The 16,700-nt window shown below is 39.3% G+C and overlaps 1 protein-coding gene across 4 annotated transcripts in view; it reads right to left on the bottom strand.

The window, feature by feature from the left end:
• The window catches only part of thrb (thyroid hormone receptor beta), a 123,857-nt gene that overhangs the window by 45,009 nt on the left and 62,148 nt on the right, over positions 1-16,700 (bottom strand). For all 4 annotated transcript variants that reach the window (XM_030740630.1, XM_030740634.1, XM_030740631.1 and 1 more), the window contains exon 2: positions 2,693-2,756. The gene's annotated coding sequence lies outside the window, so the exon portion shown is untranslated. The remainder of the gene's footprint in view (positions 1-2,692; positions 2,757-16,700) is intronic.

Here is a 16,700-nt window from a genome sequence, read left to right as displayed (position 1 = left end):
CGTTTTCTTACAAAGTCTGCAAACTGCTGTCTTTTGAGCAATGAGAGTCTTTTCAAATCCAAACCACCTCCACGCGAATGAAGATGATCCTCGCCTAGGAATTAAATCTAAGGCTGTAGACTGTGAGGCTGGCAATGTCTGAATTTCTTCCCCTGGCGCAGTGTGTTCACTCATTTCCAGCTTTAGGTGTGTTGTTTAGGCAGCTATGCTAGCACACAGTATGGGCACTCCCAATGTGCATGCGCAGCAGCCTATACTAGTGAACTTGTGGAGTCGAGGCGTTCTGATTGTTGTTGTTTTACCCAGTCAGTAGCATACTCGTCAGCTCGCAGTGTTACTACGGCAATTAAGATATTATCATAGATGATATATATCGCACACCCCTAGTCTTTAGTTTCATGTCTTTTTCAATACAGATATTACAAACTATGGTCCCACTTACAGTACAAGAGAAAATAAAGTAGGGTACATGTATGCTCTAGGATGTGGCTACTCTGTGACTGACAAGTCGTTACTACTGTATATGAGTGTACATTGTATCTCCCTCAGCATTCAGTTGTACTAAAAAAGACCAAGTAGACAGCTTCTCTTTTTTCTTTTCTTTTATTGTGATTTAAGCCCAATGTCTTATTATTAGGGAAAATTAGCATTGCATTTAATATTGCAGCGAATTACTGATCTACCTTTCTAACAAGGCTTTATTTCCCTTTTGTCCAAACCCTTATGGTCAGGTTTAGTTAAAAACAAAATAAATACGCCCAAGACCAAAATGACTTGTAGTCCACAAACCAGCAAATGACACAGCAGCATATATATCTACACATATCCATCTTAGGAGTGCATGTCTAACAGGCTTATCAATAATTCTGACAGCATCTGCATGTGTCAATTTCATGCATGAAACTGACACATGTGGGAAGATGACCAACATGCACGGTCACCTTCCCATAAAAAGTCACAGGAGCAGTTATTCTAGTTTGGACCTGGTATAACTTCCAGTGGCTTCTAGAAGTCATTGTTCTTGCATTAATACCTGCGCATGTAGCACAACAGCAGTTACTTTGTTAATTAATTATAATGAATTATCCAGCACATGCAGACAGCTGCTGCGCAGCATGTGACAGCAAATTACACTGGCTTTATTTCAAAGGTAAGCTGTGGTTAATGAGTTACAGTTCAATAATTTCCTGAACTGTTAACAGGATTTAACTGAATGCATATGGATGCATAGGAAGTGAAACTATCAGCTACAGATGCAGCCACTTAAAATACCCGGCTGGTCTGTGGCTGATCCCTGGCCTGTCCTCAGCCATAGTGAGATCTCCTGTCAGTGATGTTTTCAATACATCAACAATGTGATGACACCAATAGAAGCTTAAAAATTTACATCCTGCTACAGTCACATATTTTTTGCGCAGGGCCACTGTTATCATAGAATCATATTAGCAAACCTTTCTGTAAAACATTGATATAGATATAGATAAACTCAAGTTTGCTCACACTGAGCAAGCGAGCCAGAAGGTAGAATGTGATGCACACAGCCTACGGTAATCACTGGTCACTGCACCTGAACACAAAAGTGTAAAAATGTTATTTAAAAGCCCTGCTTGTGTTTTGATACAAAAACTAAAATCTACATTTAAATGTGAATGAACTTTTACAGCCCCTGTCAGAGAATGGTGGATTCTAAATGTGATTCAAAAGGGCAAATGAGATAGAGAGCCCTTGGATTACGCAGAGTTAATGTTACCATTAGTTTTTTGTTTTTTTGGTTGTTTGTTTTTCCCACAGGCAGCTGAATGTGAATCAATATGATACAAAGCTGAACTCTTTTGTTAAAAATGACTGTGTGGGATATTTAGCTCTTGATTTCTGCATACCCAAATCACAGCTATTGATGTGACTAAATCACATTAGCAGCTGTGTTTTGACACTGCAAACCACTTACCATTTATACCAGCACTGAGGCATGAGTACTCATTGCAGTATTCTCCTGAACGACAGGTGTCGCCCCCACACAAAATCTCCACATCAGTGCTGGTATAGGAGAAGAGGTCAAAACTGGAAGTAAAGAAATCACTGAGTTTTTTCTAGAAACCCACAGCGTATGCCTTTGTATAATCTGTATAATGTATGAATGTATAACTGTAATGGTGGCTATAATATGTCCATTAGAAGGCAACCTATTGCCAATAATAAGATTCTCGTTCATTTTCTTGGATGAAGAGCTTAACCGCAGTGCTGATACGAGAATACTCGTCTATATTTTCATGTCTTCTAATTAAGTCATTGGGACTAGTCTGCATTTTGCCAGTGAAACAGTGTCAGGCATAAGTACCTGAAGTTTTTGCATTTGTTTTTTTTTTTTATACAACTATAGTTAGTTTAGTTAGCTAATTTATCTTTTCAGCTAGTGTTTACCATTTTTACATAATAGTAATAGTACAGCTAGAACAATAAAGAGAAAACAAAAAGTAAAATAAAAGAACCAGGCAACAGAAATGATTAGTATTTAATAAAGGCAACAAAGAGAATAAACAGACCCTGGTGTGGAACATGCCTCAAATATAAACAAAGATTTGAGTTTCATTACATGGGAAGTGTGTGTGTTTAAGAGAGAGATGCTGTGTATTGGTATTCTCCAAGCTGCAGGACTCTGGCCGTGTAGAATTAAGCAACATTAAGGTCTTACCAGAAGATGTGAAGTTTGACTTCGCGCAGTGCTGAGGAGCTGCTGAGCTCCCCAGGAGAAAGACCTACAAAAGAAACATGGACACACACACACAGATTAGTCAGACTAACAGTCCAGCTATGAAAACCAGCAGGTTCCCAGGAAGCCTTGGAACATTCACGTACATGTTGCCATGTAATTAAACATTTAACAACAACTCTAGGTTGGTTTGAAGTTCAAAAGCTCGTGTTGAGGGTGAAGATACCGAAAACAGCTGCAATCAAGGTCTTAGGCTATGTCTGCAACATTGTTTTCAAATCAGCAGCCAGAGGTGGAAATTAATATGGGGATAAATATAGTATAGTGGAATAACTCTAGTAGGAATAAATATACAGTAACATGCAACATGAGTTTTTAAACACTTTCTGTGTTGTGACTGTGTAGCAGACTGTAGCCACACACTACATCTGGCTAAAATGACCTATACACTGTGCCTCAACAAAGACACTCTCACAGCAGCTTCAAAATGCACTCTTGTGATTGTCACATGTGGTTTTTGAGAAATCCCAGTATGTGTCATTTCCCTTTTGGACTTTCTGCCTTGAAATGAGTCCATATGTCTTTTTTTGCAGCCCTAAAGCCAGTGATGGCATTTTGAGAAGACAATGGACATAAATAAAACGGTGATAACAAAACAACATGTGCAGGGAAGCAGAAATGAAAGCTAGGATTTGTTAAACTCATGGCAAGATCACAGAGAAAGAGGATTTAAAAAAAAAATCTGAAACAATTAGGAGATAGTTTGATGATTGAAAGGAACACATTCAGTGCCAGGACAGGAGTGGTCACCACTCTCCAACATTAACCAACAATGGACCTGCTTTTCCTGCATGTTTTGTCTGTACAGAGAAGTGCGTATGTGTACATACAGAAATTTGCATCACAACTGGGGAAATGTAATGGGGCACTTCCATCTGATAGACAGCATTATTAAAACAATTATTGCCTATTTAAAACAATACAACATAATCCTTATTAATATGTAATGCTGTGGTTGCCTGGTTCACATTCTCTACAGATTCCTTTACATGCATTTATTCATGTGCAGTGGACTCAGTTCAGTTTCAGCTGCTTACAGCTCTGTTCTGTTGGCTCACATTCTGTTGCAATAAAAGGTAACACAACAATTTATTACCACAATTTATTACAAGCAAAACCTTTTTACTTGTAAGATGACACTTCATGCTGTTTTAGACAACCTAGGGGTGTGTTTTCTTTTTATTGTACTGTGTATAATTTTTTTTGACAAATTAAAAACTATGAATGGGATTATTGTTGATAGCCATAAGACAATGATTATGAAGGTTATATAGTATCTGTGCATGCACGTGCGGCATTAGGTCATAGTGATTTTTGTTGTGATTTGGACCTTTGCATTGATTTGCATTGATAAATAGTCAGAGTAAGGAAAGAGCAAATACAAAAATAGAATTCAAACAGGGATGTATACACAGCCTACTAACAAATTTGATATACATTCAGCACGTAAAAGGCTCAGGTGGCCTGTTTTAGGATCCTACAGCAGCAGAATTAATTGGTGGTTCAGGGTCACCTGATCCCAGCAGCAGAGAAGCAGTCTAATTATTAAAGTTGTTGAACTTCATGATATGTCCTGTGGGAAGGATGTGAATAACTTTTTTTCTTTAATGGTTAAAATTTTATTTGTGAATAATTTCATGAAGTCATTAGTAGTTAGAGCTCACGAAAGAGACTCAGAGCTCTGACTCTGTCAGCCTGGATACAGAAACCTGGGGGTTTTTCCTGTTTTCCTCTATCAGTAACAAATAATAGTAAGTATTTTCTAGGCCAAACAAAGGTCTTCTAAATGAACGCAATGCCGTTTCCTCTCCAGTTTGCACGTTACCTGCTTTGTGAGTGTATTTGTGAGTCACACCGGAGAGTCAAGCTTGTCTGATTTGTGCTTATTTACATTTTCTTATTTACTTATTTACTCAGTCTAATAATAAATTAAATGCAGTGTTGAGGTTGTTGTTTTTTTCCTGATATTTGGTTTGGTAGAGACAGTCTCTATGAGGATGGGGTTTGAGGGAATGACAGCAATTCTGGGAAAGGTTTTCCAGTTATCTATAAAGTCCACGCAGTTTTCTGGACACCACCCCACAGCCAGCAGTTGAAGGATGACCTGTGGTTATACATGTCACTTACTAAATTTACACTGATCCTTCACCAGCAGTTCATATTTGATTCAATGTTGACCGCTCTGGCCACTGGATATTTAACACATTTAACCATGGTCACTGGAATCTCTAAGGATAAGGACAGAGTCACCAAAACCCAGAATTTTTTCCTTGGCAGGTGTGTCACCGAGTGAGGAAAACTGATTTGAAACGGGTCTTGGTGGTGTACTGAGGGCTTGTTTTTCAGACTGCACATCTTCCTCCTACTCACCCAACTGGTTGTTCGAGAGGACCTACAAACAGCAACATTAGACTGCCTCTAAAACCTGCAGCCTACACTTTGCATGTGCTTTTCCAAGAATCAAAACACTATTTTCCATTAAACTAATTGGTCAGTAAGCGGTCGTTTTGCTTAATAGTACAGGCTTCTGCTCCCTGCCAGATTTGTTTTGTTGTATTATGAACTTCCCGTGTATGACCTCAACCTGGTACACGTTTTTGGCCCTCATGTGGCCTGTATTTGAGTCCTTTTTCCTGTGAAAGCTTTGCACGTACTGGTTAATATTAACAGTCTGTGGAGGGCAGTAAAATTGAAATATAATATATATTTAGCTAATATGCAAAACACATCAGTCATTTGAAGTACATGGTTTTATATCGTTTGTATACAAGTGTAGTATAGAACTCTTATGGAATAATAGTAATCCAAATATTAAATATGGAAAACACGAGACCACGGGTGAGAACGTTGCTTCCAAAATATGTTCTACCAACAAGTGTTTCTGGACTGTGATGCTATCTGTTCCAGTCAGAACTGTGTATGTGTGTATTTTGGAGGAGAAAAACACAAAGGAAAGACACGACAAGAAGGTGTGTGGCTGTGACTGGGGTGGGGGGAACCTAGATGATACACTCAGTTTCCATGGTGATTTGAGTTATATTTGACAATGTGACACGCATTTTCAGCATCCAATTTTGCTTTTTGCTGTTAGTCATCTTCATCTTTGCCAGTGCACTGAGTTAAATGCATGAAGAGTTTATATAGGGAAGAAAAGTGGGATAAAAATGGCATTGTCTCTGGGCCTGGAGAAAGTCTTGAAAAGACGGCCATATGGGTGTTGACAGGCTGAGCTGTAACGTTATAAATGGTTAAGTAGAGGCTGGTTAGGGTAGAGCTGTTCCTAACAATTTTCCTCCAGGGGTGTGTCAAGTGGTCTGTGGGAAGGCTGTTTTGAGCCTGTGATCCCAACTTGTAAGTCCCCTCTTCATGTTTCCAGTCTGATTACTATTAACTCCCAGAATCTAGTACTGTGCACATTGTAACTCTGACTATGGTGCTTTATGTAAACTCTTTAAAATCTGACCTATGTACTTATTCTGCAGTATTCAGTTTCGTACAGTAATGTTATCCAACATTACCAGATTGTGGAAGAAACCAATACACAAACTAAATCTATTAACAATGAGACAGAAAGCAGCACTAACACATTAAAATGTACACAGCAAACGACATGGATGAAAAGGTATGCCAGTGTAACATTACTCAGTGCTATGGCCAGAGTCCCCTTGGAAATCCACAGCCCTATCCACAAACTGTAGAGACAACTTCAATAATAATAATTCAATGATCACAAATACAGGTGTTCACGCCACTGGCCTTTAAAGTTCACAGCCACATGCTCAGACTGGAAGTGTAATGACCACCCCAATTTTATATTCAACAAGCAGCACCTCTGTCCAGTTGTTTGCAGCAGTACTGATGCTGTTGTTGTGTTGACATGCAGGGTTTTGGGATAAATGGCCTAAAAAGTGCAGCACTGTACAAAATATACAATTGTCCTACATCACATTTTGTTCCCTGCTCTCCAATCAGGTAATAGCAAATACAAAAATACTTCAGATTAGTCAATGATAACCAAGGAAAACAGAGGAATAGTAGACATCATGAAAAAAGAATGCCAGGCTTGGGTTTTGATTAAAATAGAATCTAGGTCTAAAAAAAAATAAAAAAGAACTAAAATAGAAGCTAGGTCTCCGTTAGTGCATGCTGTAATTCACTATAGAAAATATCAGGCAACCCATTTCAGTCCATTTTTTGGGATTTACCAAAATAGAAACATTAATCTTCATACCATGGTGCAGGACACTTTCCAACCCAAAGGTCCCACATCCTTGTCATATAATTCCTTAAGTGGGGTTACATGTGTAGTAGTATTCCCACAGTTCCCTGTGGGAATACTGTGATCTCATCCCTTGTCCACAAATGCTGTAGCCTTGATTCAATAGCTATTAGTCTTCAGTTTGTCCCAGTTCCTCAACACCTGACGCAGACATATATTTATATAGTCTGTATAATAATAATTTAATTCAATTCAATTCAATTTTATTTATATAGCGCCAAATCACAACAAACTGTCGCCTCAAGGTGCTTTTATGTGGATATTATAAAAATCCACACAAATCCACAACTGACCAATTCTTTTAAAAATGTTAATTTAATTTGACTTCATTATATCGATGCATCCCTAGTTTTATTACTCTTTTCGTGTAAAATATAAGAAGTTTTATGTATTAGGTGTATATAGGCTGCCGCACAACTGTAGCAACAACAGTACAGAAGGAAGGAGGAAAAGAAAAAATCTGCTGTTTGGATTACTGAAAATCTTGATAAAGTTTAAAGGCCTAGAAAATGCAAGTAAGAAAGCCTTTGGCCAAAATGGTAAGAGACATAACTACAAATCCATAACTCACCCTAATTTTCCACCTTCTTGTAGTTCTTGTCTTTTTTAAAAAGTTAAGAGAAAACTTTGTAAACCTCATTTTCTTAAAACTGTGATATTGTGAGCGGCTCAGGGCGTGAGCAGGCGACCCATGTATGTCGCTTGGCTGTGCGGTCGGTGCAGGCTCGAGTCCCGGCCCGTCGCCTTTTGCCGCGTATCTCCCCCCTGTTTCACTTTCCCCGCTTTCCTGTCTATCTCCACTGTCAATCTATCGAATGAAGCCGAAAAAGGACAAACCAAAAACTGTGATATTGTTCCTGATGCTCTGTCTAGGGAATTTAAGCTGCATTGGAAACGTACTTAAGTCCGATTCTTTCTCCATTTCTATAGTTGTAGAGAGAGGTCAGTGAAGCTGCTAAATCAGTACAATCACTATGACCAGTGCTAAAGATGAAAACCTACACATAAGCATGTGAATTTTCAAAAGCACTGGATGAACTCTAGTGTTTCCTACACATAGACTTTACTGCCCAAGTATATCTGACGACTAATTTTGGCATAATTTTTATATCTGAGAAAAATACGGGCTAACCAGTTAGCCTGTTCTTTTGAAAAAACAAGCAAACAATGCGCTGATGAATGGGAGATACTGCCCAAATATGATGCCTACACAAACTTTGTGAACCAAATAAATGATCCTTGAGATATCTTATTATCCTTGAAAAGAAATACTGAAACTAAACAAAGATCCATCACAAAACGATACAAGGCTCAAGGCTATCCTGCATTCAGTGCAAATCAAAGAAGGAAAAAAAAAACAAACTGCTTTTATGTTAAACTCCATCTCTTACCCACACAAAGTGTACTACTGCATGCTAATTAAAGTCTTCAACCATTATCAATAGCTAAATAAATGAATCCCAAACAATAAAAAGAGTTTTAAGGTGATGAGACAAGTTTTAAAATATGACTGGAGCATGGGATGAAGAAAGGGAACTGTTGATGTGGGTATTCTGACTGAGAATAAAGACACATAAATCTTAAAAGCAACTTGTGATTTCTAAAAGCACAAGTCAATGGACTGCAAACAGCTCTGTAAACGAAACCTTCAAGTCAGCAAAACAGGAGTAAGTGAGCACAAAGGTTAAGATAACTGAAATGACCGTGACAGCGTCATGGGCCGACTGGAGCTGCCAGCACCAGGTCAAACAGCTGCACCACAATGAGTTAAAGCTGGACACACTCCCAGAGCTAATGCTATAAAATGCTGAATAAACCCCATCAAACCTGAAACTGAACATACACCACTGGCCACAACATTAAAAACAGGTGCCTAATATTGTGGCAGCTCATTACAACGCAGTGTTCAGCCAAGAGTCCTGACATTCCAGAAACAGCCAGAGGAACACAACAAAGACACCAGTGGATCGACTTAGCCTTCAAACTTCCTAAATCCCAGTTCGATCAAGTATTTGCGTGGGAACAGAGCCCACTAAGAGCCCACTCAGGAACCGACAACCTGCAGGACTCAAATGATCTGCTGCCTGCCTCCAGAAGCTTTGTGTCTAGTTCCCTTCCATAAAGACAGCATTTGGTCTTACACCACTGTCTGCTGAGCTGTGATGTGTACTGTGCTACACGTGCTGCACAAAGAGCAGAGAGTGGACCTGGAGCCACTGTGCTAGAAAAACTATGTGCTGACACTTCATGATCAGTTTCTGCATAACATTCTCTAAACACTGGTTTCATATTTGCACATATTGGATAGACCTCTCAAGAAGCAGCCAGTATCAGTCAGTACTGTTAGTTAACCTTTATATTTGTGTTTCCTGATCATGTAGTAAACAGCTGCAGAGGAAACTGTGTGTGTGTGTTTGTGTGTGTGTGTGTGTGTGTGTGTGTGTGTGTGTGTGTGTGTGTGTGTGTGTGTGTGTGTGTGTGTGTGTGTGTAAATATAGGGTTGCTGTGGCAGACATCCAGGCCAATATTGTGAATATGCTAAGTGTGAAAAACACAAGCTAGACAAACATGTCATACATCTCTTTGCCTGCTAACATCACCACCTTGCACACACGCACACACACACCTCCCTTTGAGCTTGACAAGTTGCAGCTTTTGGCTGTGTGAGCGAGTGTGGGTCACATCAGGACAATGCCCCAGCTCGCAGACTGCGGCAATACCATGCCCCCCCCTCCATTTTTTTCAGCCTCATGGACACTATTTGAGGGGCCAGAAGGGGGGGGGGGGTTCCTTTTCAAATTGAAGACAGTAGTGGGTGATAAGGGAAACCATTTAAAGGAATATATAAAGCAGCATCGTAGTGTCTACCACCCACCCATCCAATCCTCTCTTCCAGCATCAAAAGTATGCACCCATCCTGAGCTGACAGAGCGCCACATCACTGCAGTGCATGCTGGGTACCAGAGGACAGCTAAGGACATATGCAAGGGACTTTAAGGATACTGCAGTAAGCTGTTCACAATGCAGGGAGAGAAAAGCAAAACAAAACAAAAAACAAAAAAAAGAGGGAAAGCTGCAGAGGAAGGATGGGAGACAAGGCGAGAGGAGAGAAAAGAGACAAAAATACGGGATCAGTGAAGGATGCAGGAATTCAACAAGCATTTCGTATATTTCACAGTATAAAATTATTTGCCATATGTGTTGCAGCTGCCTTAAAATGGTTCATTCATTTGTATTTTGTCAAATTAAAGGCCTGTATAAAATTAAACTAAGCACAAATACATAATGGGAAATGAGTATTAGCTTCTGTTATTCCTTGTAATTATTAACAATCACCTACACTATTTAGTCAGTTTTACCATAATACTTAATAGTATTAATAGTATATACTATTTTATACTTCAGTCTGTAAAGCAGTGAAAATCATTACAAATTACATCACTGGTCGTGCCTCTTTTTTCCTCCTTTGGGGTCTAACTAACATTCAAAAATCAAAGACTTTCAGTTTGCAATGATGTGAAACTAAAACCGCAAATCTTCAATCTTTATGCACCCATCTAGGAATTAACCCACACAGTGGTGAGTGACCTCTGATCTTCAGTGAACACATTCAAAATGTCTAATATACAATAACTCCAATAAACAGAACTAGTTAATTTTTAGTTTTTTGTTTTACAACACTGTTGATTTTAATTTGGGTATTTTTTTCTATCTAATCACAAGAGACTAATATATGCCCCTCATTCTAAAATAATTTCTGGGCGACACTCTGGGTGACATGTAGCCCTTTAAGCATATGGTTTAGAAAAGTAAAACCAGTTTAACATGTTCCTCCACTGGCATTTTCAGGCCACGATGCCAGAAGAATCACTCAACTTTTTAAAGGAGTACAAAGATTCAAAGATCTGGTCAGAGGCAACATCTGTTTAGATTACATGAAGAACTTAAGTATTGTGAGAATTTACAACAGGAACTTAAAAGCGTATACATATGAAATGAAACAAGTGACTGAGCCTGTAAAGTCATCAATAAAATGTCACAGAGCAACAGAGCAGAGGGCTGACTGATGCACACTTTAAACAGGATAGTTAAAGTAACATAAAGAGAAAAAGGTTTGCACCATCTGGCTCCAATTCAGTTATTTCTTTCCTAAAAGTAAAGGCCACATTTTGATCCATAGGATATTCTTCAGCCACGTGTGCAGACCTTTTTCCCATTTTGCATCTTTTTTTGTCTGGTACCTAAAAACTCTGAAGGATATTTAAAGTATCCAGTGTCATTTACCCCCAACTGCATAAAAGGTCTCTATAGACTGGACATGACTTTACCACTGAACAGAATGCTTACAGCAATTATGGGTTTTCCAAAACTTGTGTGCCAAAACCTAAACTAGATTTGGAGCACACGAGATTGGCTCAGTTCAGTTCTATGTAAGCTGGGGGATTTGTTTGGGTACAGGTAGTGAGGAGGTCAGCAGGAGGGATGACAGGATACAAATAAAGTGATAAACAAAATCAGATGCACACAATGACAGTAATACAAATATTCCCAAAATAACAACTGGAAACAAAGATGAACAGAGCCTACTAGAGTCATGTGGAATTAAAAATATACAGCTCAAAAAGATTAAAGGAACACTTTGAAAACATGGGGGAAAAAAATCATGCTGGATATCTATACTGATATGGACTGGGTAATGTGTTATGAACCAAAGGATGCGACGTTGTTTGATGGAAATGAAAATTATCAACCTTCAGAGAGCTGAATTCAAAGACATCCTGAAAATCAAAGCGTGGCAGGTTAGTCCATTTTGCCATAATTTTATTGCAGCACCTCAAAATAGTACTCAGTAGTTTGTATGCCCCGTGCGTGCCTGTATGCATGTCTGCAGCGTCGGGTGATGCTCCTGATCTCCTCCAAGATCTCGCCCAGGGCATCATTGAGCTCCTGGACAATCTGAGGAGCAACCTGGTGACATTGGATGGACCAAAACATAATGTCCCAGAGGTGTTCTATTGGATTTAGGTCAGGTGAGTGTGGGGGCCAGTCAGTGATATAAATTCTGTCATTCTCCACATGAGGCTGGAACCCAAGACCCACTCCACCAGTCTACTGTCTGACAGTTGGTGATTTCATCCTGATAGCTAATTGCAAGCAGGGTGCTGTTGCCTGGCCTGTAGAGGTCTGTGTGTCCCTCCATAAATATGCCTCCCCAGACCATCACTGACCCACCACCAAACCAGTCGTGCTGAACGATGTTACAGGCAGCATAACGTTCTCCACGGCTTCTCCAGACCCTTTCACATCTGTCATATGTGCTCAGAGTGAACCTGCACTCATCATGTGAAAAGCACAGAGCATCAGTGGTGGACCTGCCAATTCTAATATCTAAGATCTAATCTAATATTCTATGGCAAAAGTCAATTGGGCTCCACAGTGCTGGGCGGTGAAACCACGGGAAGATTAGGCCAAAATAATTAAATGAATTATCAATATATACCTTACATTACTGATAGATTAGGCCCTCATACTTTGCACTGAAATTTCCCCTGGTTTGTTAATATGTTTACATACATTTTTGCATACAATTTATATTTATTAAAAGATCCCCAGGAGCCTCTGGATGCCAAAGACAAGGAAATAGAGTGGTTTAAAAAAAACTGATGGAGCCTTAGGAACTACATACGGCTGTAGATTATATATGTTTTTAAAAATATTTACCCTCTTTTACACAGCCCGAGTGTATCCACCTAAGCTTGTTTACACAGTTTTACCCTGGCAGTTTTGTTAACATTCACCTTGCGTGTTGTGCCAACTCACCCTCCCCTGGTCTCCCCGCTGGCCTTTAACAGTCCAGCACCATAGTGACCGCCACAGCTCTGACAGGGCAGCGTATGCTGGATGGTGCTACCTGAGATCTCTCTTGTTCTACTTGGGGCTGTGTGTATGCACTGGTATAGGAAGTGTGTTAGTGTGTGAATCGTTTTTCTGCTGGTGTTAGGACTGTATGCCTGCAGCTGAAAATACAAGCACACATAGTCAGATGTGAGGTCAACACAATGCCTGCTCAGCACAGTAACGGTGCTTCATGTTGCCTCTGAAACCTTTGTATTATTACCGTAAACAGCTTAGGATGAGGTTAAGTAGGACTGTGCCATATATAATTTCCAAATTGATACATCACAGGTGTCTAGGCCTGTGTGACTCGGGTCTTAGTTAATCTGCATTATTTTGTGACTTTGCTATTGCGTTACTCTGGATTCAGACTAACACATTAAAAAGCAAAAATCACACAAAATGATTTTTCTTAATTATAAAAAAATGATGAGCAAAACAAAACAACAGTCTAACATGTCTGCTACATCTGTTTTGAAATTGTATTTGTAATAAATAAATTCTGTATCCATCATCTAGTTGCACAACAATTGACTGTACACTAATGATATATCTGAAGCAGATTTGCTTTTTGAATACAGCTCTGTGTCCACAAGCAAAGGTTTCTGTGCTTGAAGCAGCCTTGACCTCATTTTCAAAGTGCTTCTCTCAAGTGCTTCTTGTTGCTAGGTAAAAAAAAAAAAAAAAAAAGATTCTTCAGTTCTACAAGGTAAGCTAGGTTATCAGTGACAGCCAGGATCAGTTTCAATTTTGTCACTGCTGACAGTGTTTGTATCATAAATCCCTACCTTGCACTGAGTGCCACTGGGGGACTACACGCTGAATACTGTCGACACCAAAACGTCACTGGATTTGCACAGAACTGCAAGCTTTTTTTTTTTTTTTTTTTTTTTTTTTTTAAAATGGGAAGCCAATCTTCAGAGCTATGTGGCAACCACCAGGCAATATCTTTTTTGACATTGTAACTTCAATGACATCACCACTTGGCCTTCCTTTTAAACTGCTCTACTCACAAGAGAAAAATGAGAGTGGGAAGACAGAGAAGCTATGGCTGCACATGGCGTGAAGCACTGCTGCACAGTGTGTCAAGGATGTGTCTCCTGGGCTGTGTGTGGGACATAACAGGGTTTTTTTATTTGTTTTTCTCTTCTCACTGTTTGGTTTAACCTCACAAACAAATTTACAGTCAGTACAAATACAAAGTCTTCTTTTAGCATAAAAAGAAGCATCAGAATTTACTCTTTTTTAATAGCACGCCTTAATAACAAAGATTTACGCACGTTTTCCTTTTCCTTTTCAAAATGCTAAATTTTTAAAACACACAGTTACAAAGTGCTTCACAGTTAGGATAAAACACATTAAAAGTGCATATTTATACATGCAAACACAGAGTAAAGCACACGGTCTTTCACTCATTCCTGCATCCACACTGCTATATACATATATTAGGAGAACAAAGTAACAAGCAAAAATTAAGGAAAAGCTATAGAAATGAGTTTTCAGTAGTTGTTTCAAACAAACCCCAGATTCAGTCGACCAGACAGGCTGAGAAACAGTTTTCCAAAGTTTAGGTGCTACGCACTAAAAAGCAGTGATAACCTCTGGTTTTAAAATAAGAGTGTTAGGAGACCCTGATCAGAAGATCAAAGAGGCTGGCTGCAGTTATAAAGTCTCAGGAGCTCTGTTATATATGTAGGAGCCTGTCCATGTAGGGATTTATATGTTAATAAAATTTCTAAATGAATTCTGAATGTTACTGGAAGCCAATGAAAGGAAGCAAGAAGAGGAGTGAGGTGTGTGCATTGGCTAGTTCTTGTTAGCAGTCTAGCTGCTGCATTCTGGACCAATTGAAGATGAGCTAAGGAGGACTGAGAAATGCACACGAAAAGAGAGTTAACAGTAACAGACAGGAGAAAATTAAAGTGTGTACTAGATGTTCCACATTATTGGGTGTCAGTCAAGGTCTGATATTTACGATGTTTCTTAAATGAAAGAAACAAGCCTGGATGAGCTTTGAGATGTGAGATTCAAAGTTCAAATTTTGGTCCAGTATAACACCAAGGTTCTTAGCAGATGATTTGATATTGTTGGTGAGGGGGCAGCTGTAATGACAAACTTCCTTAGCAAAACTCTGACGGCCGAACACATGAACCATTGAGGTAGGAGAGCCTGATTGGGTTTAACAGAACAGTACAGCTGTGCATAGCATAACAATGACAGGAAATGCCTTTGAAATGGTTTAATAAATGATTCAGGGGTAACGTATACAAATAAGAGTCCACATATGAGGGGCATCGATGAGGACACGTACTTACTAATATGAATTCTGAAATATCTATCTGAAAAGTATAATTAAAACCTTTTTAAAGCAGTGCCAGAGATAACAACCCAATTCCGTAATCTGTCAATGGGAATGGTATGATCAATGTGTCAAAGGCTGCAGGTAAGTCAAGTAGCACTAAAATCGAATACTCACCTTCATCTAAGCACATAAAAATATAATTGGTAATTTTCAGTAATGCTGTTTCAGTGATATCATTTTATCAAAACCAGACTGGATTTTATCAAATATATTATTACCCTCAATCAGTCCAAGTAACTGATGGGTCACAGCTTTCTCCAGGATTTTAGAAATGAATGGAAGTTTGGAAATGGGCCTGTAATTGTCTAAAACAGTGGGACACAGGGAGGAGTTTTTTTTAAGCACAGGGATGACAGTGGCTGTTCAAGTTATCTGCCATGCACCCAGATGATAGCGACTGACTGATAATGGAGAGGAGCCAATGGGAGATGACAGGTAGAATCTCATTAAGAAATTTGGGGGGAATTCTTCCACTGGTCAAGAAGTAGTGCACATATGAGAAACTATCTCCAGGAGATCTGTCATGGAAATTGGATAAAACTCAGACACCAGAGTAGGCTGAGACATTTGGACAGGTTCCAGGCTTCAGGCTTGAACTGTGATCTTACCAGCAAAAAACATTAAGACATTTTTCACAATCATTAGATGACATGGCAGGAAAGCCAGACTGAACAGGAGTAAGAAGTCTGTTGTTGGTGTTAAACAGGAAGCTAGGATTGTGCTTATTGTTGTTTATCAAGCCAGAGAAGTAGCATGTTCTCGCATCTTTTATGAGTCGGTTAAGCGTGGTTAATAACTCCTTCATATGCTGGTAGTGCACACGGAGGTTTCCACCTTTTTCAGTTTTTCAGCACTCTCTTCTATGATGACGAATATAATAGCTGATCCAATAAGATAACTGCTGCCGCAGCCAGTCATAGTAATAAGAGAGATCTCGTTGTATATGGGGTTACTGTTTCTGGGAGCCTATACCAGACAAAACCCTGAGTGAAGGATTATTTATTACATTATATGAACACAATCCCTGGAAGCACTATGTACATTGAACATGTCTTCTGACAATAACATGACATGGTCCTAAACAAAATGAAGCTGGAAAGCAATCTTTTACATCACTATCATTATGTGTCTTCTTGTGTGGCTCAAGGAACAAACAGCTTAGTCTTAGGCCCTACAAACCTTAGAAACATGGTGTCTAACCAGAAACTTACTCTGGATGGCAAAACCCTGGCCTGTGGTTCATCACCAGCACTGCACAGGACAGAGAATTCCACCGGTTCACTATCTGAACTGATTTCTATCACCACAATTAGGAAGAGGGAGCAGTTATTAGCACTAGCAAGCGGTTGTTAATTAGTCTCTGGCTCTCTTCCACAGCATGTTTTATCCTGTCT

Source organism: Archocentrus centrarchus, chromosome 11 (genome assembly GCF_007364275.1).
Source record: "Archocentrus centrarchus isolate MPI-CPG fArcCen1 chromosome 11, fArcCen1, whole genome shotgun sequence".
NCBI classification, from domain to species: domain Eukaryota; kingdom Metazoa; phylum Chordata; class Actinopteri; order Cichliformes; family Cichlidae; genus Archocentrus; species Archocentrus centrarchus.
Note: the sequence above shows the minus strand (reverse complement) of the source record. Positions and strands in the feature narration are given on the sequence as shown.